This window comes from Thunnus thynnus, chromosome 17, assembly GCF_963924715.1.
Source record: "Thunnus thynnus chromosome 17, fThuThy2.1, whole genome shotgun sequence".
NCBI lineage: Eukaryota > Metazoa > Chordata > Actinopteri > Scombriformes > Scombridae > Thunnus > Thunnus thynnus.
Genome location: NC_089533.1, coordinates 12,939,687 through 12,949,278, shown reverse-complemented (window position 1 = coordinate 12,949,278; position 9,592 = coordinate 12,939,687). Strand labels below are relative to the sequence as shown.

The window sequence follows — 9,592 nt, the reverse complement described above, 5'->3', positions numbered from 1 at the left end:
ATTCATTGATTTCTCTCTTTACTTTTAGCTAATGATTTTCCCCTCTTTTTATGCATGCTGGTAAATCTGTTAAATACATTCCATTGTAGACTCTAAAAAAAGAAGACCTGGAATGCATTTGAAGTAGAGAGATTTTGTTTGACTGCCCTGTTATCAAATCACAGCGTGTAATGCATCCAAAATGAGCAATGCTTCTGTCACTATTTATATTATTTGTATGAGTCTCTGTCTGTCTACCTGAGAGGAGAGCAGGGATGGCTGGCTTTGTTTCATTTCACCAATGATTTGAATACTAAGCAGCCAAAGGAATATTAGATGCATGATTTTTCAAGCTATATTTCTATTTAACTGATTATATTTTTTTCTTATTGTTGTCTGTTCTTGTAAACTGCTGGTTTCCAGTGTATTTGTTTTCAGTAGTTTATATTTTGATACAAGGAGGAAACAGTTGATAGTAAATAATTTACTGGAGTGTGATAGCTACATAGTTTGCTTCTCCACACGAGTAAAAGCTATCACAAGAAATCTGGTCAAGATATTTGCTGCTGTGCACTGGAAATGCTGAAATCTGTGTGCTGCCACCTTGTCCGCCCTCCAACTCACTCTCTTCCCCATATCTTGCTGTCAGCATCTTTTGCCATTCCCTTGCCCTCCTTTTACCATCTCTGACTGTCTTCTCCATCTCTAGCTCACATCTCTGTATCACTCCAATTTTCGCACGGTGAAATGGAAATTGAGTGGGAGGACTGGGTTGTAGGATAAGATGGAGGTCTCAGAGTGGACAAAAATAAAATCCAATTTCAAAAAAAAAAAAGAAAAACTTCATTGCCCTCCACCTCCCCAAACTGCAGCTCTTCTCGCTGTCCCTGCCCATCTTCAACAGGACTCACCTGCACATCTCCAGAATCTCAAAAACTGTCACGCAGCAGGAGGGAAAAAAAGAGAGAGACCACACACCAACCCACCTTCCCTCTCTCACAACTTAGATTGGACACACACCATTGCCCTTTTTTTTTTACTTTTAAAGCCACTACTTGCTTCATATCATAATAGAGTATACCAGGTGAAGCTGTGATACAAAGAATTTCTAATGCTCAGAGTTGCAAGTTCAGACTTTTAAAAGATCTCAACAATTTTAGGAGTGAAAAAGAGGAAGGCACTTTGAGGGGCTTCATGCTGTTTTTTTAGACAAAGCTTTGTGATGAAAAGGTTTGTTTTGACTCTGTTGGATAGATGAGGAGCAATAAGGTCTTCCTAGATCGCTTTCCATGCAGTAAACATTGTGTGTCCACCGTGCTAATGATGGAGTAAAGCTTCTCATAGCCGTAATAGGCGTCTCTTAGCCATGGGAGGGCTCCTGCTGTTTCTCTTCAGGGGAAAAGACTGTACACCTCACATGGCCACATCTAGCTAAGCTGACAGCTCAGTGGGAGCCTTGACAGGTGAACAGAGAACCAACACATAAAATGAAAAAGGGACTCAAGTTTTGAATAACACGTGTCTCTTTGATTATCTTCTGCTTTTTAGATCAGACGATCTTTGCATCTACAGGGTTAGAAAGTGTACAAAGATTCATTGATGGCAGCTTTGTTGCATCAAATTCAGATTTAGTCTAACATTCCTGTTTCTCATATTGAGTTTTTTGTACCGCAACCTCTCAAAATGGGAAAAGAAAGATATCTTCAGTTATATCTGGCCGGCAAAGTTAGGAGTCATCTACTTATTTTTGGAGGGTGAGCAATAAGGATCCTCTGGAGCTGTAATCTACTTGACTGACAGCAGCACACAATGCCTTTCTCCACACCTAACCAGAAGACATTCAGTAAAAGCAATGCAATTCATGAAAAGAGAACACAGACAGGGAGCGAGGTGAGAGAAATGCACTCAGCCACAAAGAGATAAGAAAGAGGGAAGAAGATGAAAGACAGAAAAGGTGGGAAAAAAAATCCTCACAAGATCTTAAATTTTGTTCTTGCAGCTGCACATTTTTGAGGTAGATCCTCAGTCATTTGGGGCCTCATCCTGACTTTCTATTACTGTTACCATGGTGTGTACCCACATTCTGCTAGTTTTAAATGAACACATCTTTCAAGACAAGTCCCCCTGAGACAAGATATTTGAAGATATGGTGGTGCTGATTTGTCAGAGTCCACACCATACAAGAAAAATTATATTCCAGTGTTAACAAAATAGGACAAATACAGTGTAAAATACATTTATAAAAGACTCTGAGCCAGAATGTACTGCTTTACTGCTTTTACCCAATCTTTATTGATCTCGGTGCATCATTTTTAACAATATTTCAATTTACACCAGAGCTCCTATTGGACCTTTGATATCAGATTAAGACTTCACAACTCCATTCCTCTACTCCCTAGATATTTCAAGCAAATACACAGACAAAAAAATATATACGATGAAACAACACACAAGAGAAAATCTCAGTTAAGGTGAGTGAAGTATGAACAATTTTTTTTGGATTCACATGATTTACTGCAGATATAACGATGATAAATACAGACACAAACTGCAAGAAAGATAAGGTCAGCTTGATGAGTAAAGTAGGCCATATAGTCTCTACTGAGCTCTGCTAAGTTTGAGAAGGATACAAATTTGAGTTGGACTGAATGCACAGAGTCCAGAGGGACTGGAAGGAGGAGAAAACAGGAGCGTGATGGGTACAGTCGGGGACACAATACAGCTGGGCGTACTCTCTGTGTTAGATTTCCCTTGTAAGACCTTGTTCTAGGCTTCTTTTGATGCTGGGACATGGCTCTCTCAATCATTAAAATTTCCATAAAGTTGCAATTTCGTGGAAGATAATAAAAGGTCTAATTCAGTGGAAGCAAATAGCACCTTGTGTCCTCAGGCGCCCTTATCTGGCAAAGAAATATTAGATTGTACACTGTGCAGTCAAATTATATTTTTGTTTGCCTCAAAGTGCAAAACAATCTTTCAGACATTTAACAAGTGTTCTGAAGAACTGCTTGTATACAAGGATGAGGCCATTTCTACACATCAATTTAATCTTCCAGATGTGAGAAATGCAGCACTTTGGCTGGGTTGATGTTAGGGAATCCTATTTGTCTCTTTGAAAATATTGTATTGAAAAAGAATGATGAAGAATAGATGTCTTTTTTTGTAATCCAAATATTCAGATGCATAGAAATAAATCCATCCACATGAAATGAGGCTGGTAAGGCGGTGACACAAGTCTTAAGTGGGGTTGATCTCTGCCATCGCATGGGGGTGACCCAGGAGAAGGAAAGTCTGTTTTGTTCAGAGAGCTTTTGTTCAGCTTTGATGGCAGTGATAAGATTGAGCTGATTGTAAAGCCCATTGTTCTGAAAATAGAAAAAGTACAAATACTACTCATAATATATCTGGCAGTCAATCAGAATATCCTGTTTGTGCATTATTTATAACTTAATTAAAAGTCCATATAGTCTATTCTACAATAAGTGATTATAAATTATTTGTCTTCAAACACAAAAGATCTTATGAACTTTGAACAAATTCACATGCGTATGCACACTCACACATGGCCACTCTGGTCTGCAGACAGCTCTCCTTTCACCAGCTGTCAAAGTCTCTGTGCTTCTCATCTCCGTCCTCATCAGACAGCAGACCGTGGCCTGGCTCCACAGTGACTGTGATGGAAGCAGTTAGACTCTCTTCAATATATACTTGTCAATCAATCTGATGTAAAGCAGAAATATCAACATTTCACTGACCATGCTGTTGTCTGTAGGTTATTGTTGTGGGTCAAACTAAGTCTCTGGAATTTCATGCTGCCAGACATTCATTGTAAGTTGATGATTGGCTGTATTCATGATTTTTTGCCAATAGAAAATATCCATTATTATAAACAGCATGTGAATATTAAGAAATACAGAATCAAGAATGCATACTGAACCTTCTCCAAAAATGGAACATAAACTGGAACATAATAAAATTCATGTGTATATACTGAGTTACCAATTGTTTAGGTACATTGTATACTCTAATGCAACCCAATACCACAGTCCTGCAAATTTTATCTTTTGTGAATGACTTTCAAACAATCCATGGTCATTTTAAAGGCAATAGTTAGCGCTGATCATGGATTTCTGTAGATTGTACAACTGCTCCAAGCAAATTGGTAAATCAGTAAAAACATGGACAGTCTGCACTACAATCCTAGGCCTCTAGGGGGCACATTGGGTTGAGCATACAGGTGGAGCCAATGGAATTTTGTGTTCAGCAATCTAAAACCCAACATGCTCAAATAAATAACATATAGACCTTTGTTTTTATCAAATAAATTACCTTTTATATTAAAATTATAGATTTCTTTTTACTTGACATATGGGAGGCTGAGGTTTGATTTCTTTCCAATACATCAGCCTTTTCGATCTCAATCATATTGACCTACACCACCTTTCATTCTTCTAATCTCTGCTTGTTAAATTGCCTCCAATCCATACATTCTGAACTTAATTAATCTGCCATCATTTTAAACTATACTCATCATTTCTCACTGACCTGTCTATGTGCAGTCCAGTCTGTCTGTATATTAGACTTTTGTTTCTGCTTTTGTAATTGCGTGTGCTGTCTGCTGTGGTCTTTTTTACACTAGTTCAGTTTGATTTATGTGTTGTTTCACAGATATGACTTGCTGCGTTACATGCTTCTATATTCCATGTTTTAATTTATGGTTGCTAATGCTGCTTAATGTTATCCCGTCTAGAATGTATTACCTGTATAGCATTGTTTTACATTAGTTTGTATCCCATTTATACCATTTAAGTTTTTTTTACACTGTAACAAATTGCTGTAAAAATACAGCCAAATTCCAACAGTAAGGTACTGTTCTTTCTATATATGGTAAAATACTGCAAATTGTGATGCTCTTTGGAGCCAAAACCAAGAATGGACATTAACAGTAGGCTACTGTAAGATTTGACGGAAAAATATGGTATTTTCATTTTCACCGCTGCAGTAATGGAGGGACAGAAGCCAACATCATATAATCACCATTCATCCTCCTTTGTGGAATTAAACCAAAAGGTCAGTGACATCATACTCAGAAAATAGAATTACATTTGTGCATCTGGTTACCCAATTAGTGACTACGTTTAATGTTTTCTAACATTAAACTGACAGGCACAAGAGGGCATTTTCAGGTAGCGTTCTTCAGTTGAAAGTTTGATTTACTGGTATTCAAACAATATTTTCCACTGCTGTTTGCAAGTCTAGTTTAAAGATTATTTTAAGATGGCTATTTTCACAACACATTAGTAAATGTTAACACTAGTCCGGCCTGGTCTATACCTACACCTTTTTTATCCCACTTGCATTCCATAATTAATAATAGCCTACTATCTAAAGCACATAGCAATTGAAATTTATTTAAATATGTAGCCAAGTTGATTAAGATATGTTTGCTGCTGAGCCCCAAAAGATGTAGTGGTTATATTGGTTATATTGGTTATCTTAGATCAACCCAAGTGTGTTTCTAAGCTGTACCTATGTTGCTGCAAACATATACCTGTGACATAATAGGTGATTTGGTACATGTTGTTTTCAGGTACTTCATTGTGATTAACCCTGAGAGGGAAACAGAGGCCAGTCAGGGAAAGTAATGCCTAAGAAGATAAACAAGCTCACAGTGAGTCCTTCAAACATACTTGAATGTACTTGGGATATTTGAAAGCTTTTGAATAAATGTTCAGTTCCATAAAGCTGTCACTTGTCTCATCCTCTTTTGTAATAGATTTTAAGGGTTACACATTTTAAATGTGCTGAGCTGATCTCATTACTGGACCATTAAGACTGAAAACACATTGCTATTTTCAGTGTCTGCAATTTATAGTTGTTTTATTAATATGAATAAGAAGAAAACTTTTTAGTTGTTTGCTGTAACATTTACAGTAAGAAACTGTTCATATACATTACAATAGCAACACTATAAAAATACAATATATTACTGCAGGCCTAGCTTAAGTATCAAACTGTAAACCTCACATTGTATAGCAGAGTACTATGATAAATTTTACAGCACTTAACTGTTAAAGTAAATTATGGTAGTGACACTGTAAAAAAAAAAAAAAGGGTAAAATGCTGGCAATTACAGCTGCCAGTAGTTTACTGTAAATTATGGGGTAATTTGTTACAGTGTATATTGACATTGATGTCTATCATCATGCATTTACCAGCCTTTTACTACAAGTTGGCCTCAACATTCATGCAGACTTGAAAAACCGGCAGCTTTTGAGATTTACACTTTTTCATTTAACATCACACAGAAAGCCTACTTTCTTTTTCTTAGTTTTTGAAGATATTTTTTTATTTTGTGAAGCTTTTTTAGTCTTTAACAGAAAATGTTTCATTAGTTATAAAGTCAAGCGCCAGGCAAGAAGCTCTGAGTTTAAAAAAAATAATAACTTTAACAAAAAAAACAAAGTAAGCAATCAAAAAAACAAAGAAAAACTCCAACGGCCTCACTGTGCAATTTGATTATCTTTTGGACCTTAATGCATCTCTCTCTGCTTGACTGCTAAACTACATTAACACAATGCTAGATTGCACGTTCCTTCAGGTTTTCAGTATTTTCTCTAAAGCTTGTGTCTTCAGCTTGGGATGTTGCCTCCATCTACCCACATTCTGTGTAACACATAAAACATTTTCAGTCCCTACCGACCTCTTTGTCCCCATCTTCAGATAACAACGCCATTCCTTTTCACTTGGAAAATTGTTCTCAATTAAGGCGAACACTTCCCAGACCATCACTCTCAGAAATCTTACAGACATCCATTCTGCTTCTCTAATAATTCTGGTCAAGACCTCTACCACCACTGAACCCAAGTTCTCCACACTCTACACTGGCAGCTCAATTTCACAACTGCCTCCCCTTCTCCCTTAAACACACTTACTGCACTTAGAACACAGGCAGCTTTCTTCTGTCATGATGCTCTTTGGATAGCTAAACTCTCTCCCTCTTTATATTTGGGTTTTCCCCTAACCTGCCCACTGCCCTGGCTGAATGCTAAGCCTTCTCTTGCTTCCTAGTACCTTCACACAGCTACTCAAATATTCCCTTGCCTGGCCTTCTGTCTCTTACAGTATCTCTATCTAGTCCTGTAGCACAACAGCAATCACAATAGCTCTGTGTTCAAAGGGAAGGTGTTCACATGCATGTGATAAACTTGCACCACAGCCCATGAAAAATACTGTGGGTTATATATCAGGCTCAAGGTCATACATGCTCAGTCTGATTTTGAGAAAACACATCTAGGAAACAGAATTATTATTTTATTTTTTTTATCTTGCACTGTGGTACCATGATATTGTATTTATCTTCCTTCAACTCCAATAATACCTCCTCCTGTTATTCAAAGTGAAACATCAGTCTTCTCTCCATATTTTCCTTATTTCATGATCTAGAAAAAAATATGTACATCTTAGGCCCCACAGGGCATTTTTTCTGCCACTGGTTCATGTTGTATGCTGCACAGGTTTAACTACATAGTACCACAATGTCATCTTAAACCAAACATTGTGTTCACTCAATAATACCAATCACAGGACATGCATATAAAGGGCTAATATATAGCTTGCTGAAACTTATAGATTTACCACTAACAGGTCAACACAAGATAACTTAACAGGCCTGCTTTGACCCTGGCTAGAGGGTGATTATTGTTTCCAGTTAAATACATTGGGTGACTTGTGCTATTGTCAACATGTCTTGGGATCAAAGAGCCCTTTAGCACTGAAATGCACTTATGCTATCACTGAAATGCACTTGGAAGTGAACAATACAAATGGCTGGATGTATTCCATAGTTTGCTTGGCAAGAATTTTAGAGGTCAGTGTGGATTAAATAGCTCAAATGAAAAATCTTCTCATTTAGTTACAGTGCAGCTGAAATAGGCATCCATCTTGTCTTTGATGAAACAAAGGACCCAGTTCCCACAGCATGTCAAGAGTCTGGAGAAAACACAACAAATGCTGTGTAGCTAAATTTAATTTACCTTTTGTGAGTTCTAAAAACAATTCATCTTTTGTCAGTCAAATGCTCAGTATGCGTGCTGTTCTGGATCAATTATAGTATCCAAAACACATGAAAACAAAAAAATCTAGTTTGACATAACTGAAGTAAATGCACAGGTCATCTGTGTACTAATTGCATTATGAATAATAGACTCACGTTGTGCCTCTGATGTTTCACTTGGCTGGGTGGTAAAAAGTGAGACACAGTTCTGTGCCAGGCTGAGACAGAGAGTACAGAAGGTGTAGCTGCAGTCTCCTGAACACAAGCCAGAGCACACGTCCACACACATCTGGCAGCAGATGTCACAGCAGCGGTCAGAACAATATCTCCAGTCGTCACACAAACAGGAGCTGCAGCCACCAGCCGGACTGCATTCCTCTTTACTTTGTAGGCAGGAGTTGCAAGGCTTGCAAGACTGTAACCCCATGGGTCTGCCTGTTAAGAACACACAGACACTGGGAGATGAGATATTGAAGGAAATCACTGTCTGTAAAAATGATCTCCTTCGCAAGTCCAGAATTGGAATTGAGGATGTATATACAAAAGGAATTCTGTAGAGAAAAAAAATACTGATAATTGGCTGTCAGGCTGTCTTGAAAATTGAGCAAGTTTTCTCCTATCTCAAGTCAAGTCCGAAGTTCTTGCCACATGCAGTACTTGCTGATGTTCTCTGTTTGACCAACTTTTAGATAAAATGCTTGATGTCATCCTTTGCCCCCGGAGGCCTTACTCCGGTCTGCTCCATCGTCTCCCACATTCTTGAGACAAGAAATGTAGTCAGCCTGAGCAACTATTCAGAGAAGAGCTCTGCCCTTCAAAAAAGCATGACAACATCCAACGTCACTATTAACAGTTATTCTCTGTAAATACAAACCCAAAATGTTCTCCACACCAAGGAAACTTTTTTTTTCTGTTCTGAGCATGAAATTAAACAGAGAAGCTCTTTCTTAGGCCTACTTGTCACGGGGCCTTCAGGATAGAGATGGTGTTAAGCAAAGATAATAAGCAATGCAGCATGAATGAGAAGACAGGGATTTAATTGCACCGCTAACTATTACAGTTTTTGAAAAAAAGACACAAATAGTATACCAGATGTTTGAATCAATTTCCAGAAAAAACAAGTTTAAAATAGAAAACAATGTGCAGATTTATTGTAATGAGCTACATTTTGCACATTGAATGAATGCTTAAAAACAAAGGGGGAATAAGACCTGCTTAAAAAAAAAAGAGATTGCACTTACTTCACAGACTGACGGTTTGTGACAAATCAGAGCTTTGCCAGAGCATGCAAAGCAGATACCTGTATGTCTCATTGATAACACCTGATCATCATTATAGCAATCAGCCAATCACATTAATGTCAAAACACACAACCAACCAAATAATTTGTGTTGATGATGTATACAGGCCAGCGTGCCACACAAACAGAAACCACAATTAGAAAGGAATATATACAGTTATCAGGGAAAACAAGTGGTTAGACAAGTATATGTCAGACTGAAATGGATATGCAGGATCAGTGTGTTCAGTAATTATACTCAGTCTAATACAACAGCT

General features: G+C 37.7%; 1 long non-coding RNA gene across 1 annotated transcript; it reads right to left on the bottom strand.

The window, feature by feature from the left end:
- Positions 1–2,241: 2,241 nt before the first annotated feature.
- On the bottom strand, positions 2,242–9,348 carry LOC137201154 (uncharacterized). Its single transcript, XR_010932139.1, has 4 exons — positions 9,277–9,348; positions 8,192–8,470; positions 3,540–3,650; positions 2,242–3,344 (listed from the first exon to the last, which is right to left on the bottom strand). It is a non-coding gene; the product is annotated as an uncharacterized lncRNA (long non-coding RNA).
- Between the last annotated feature and the right edge of the window lie 244 nt (positions 9,349–9,592).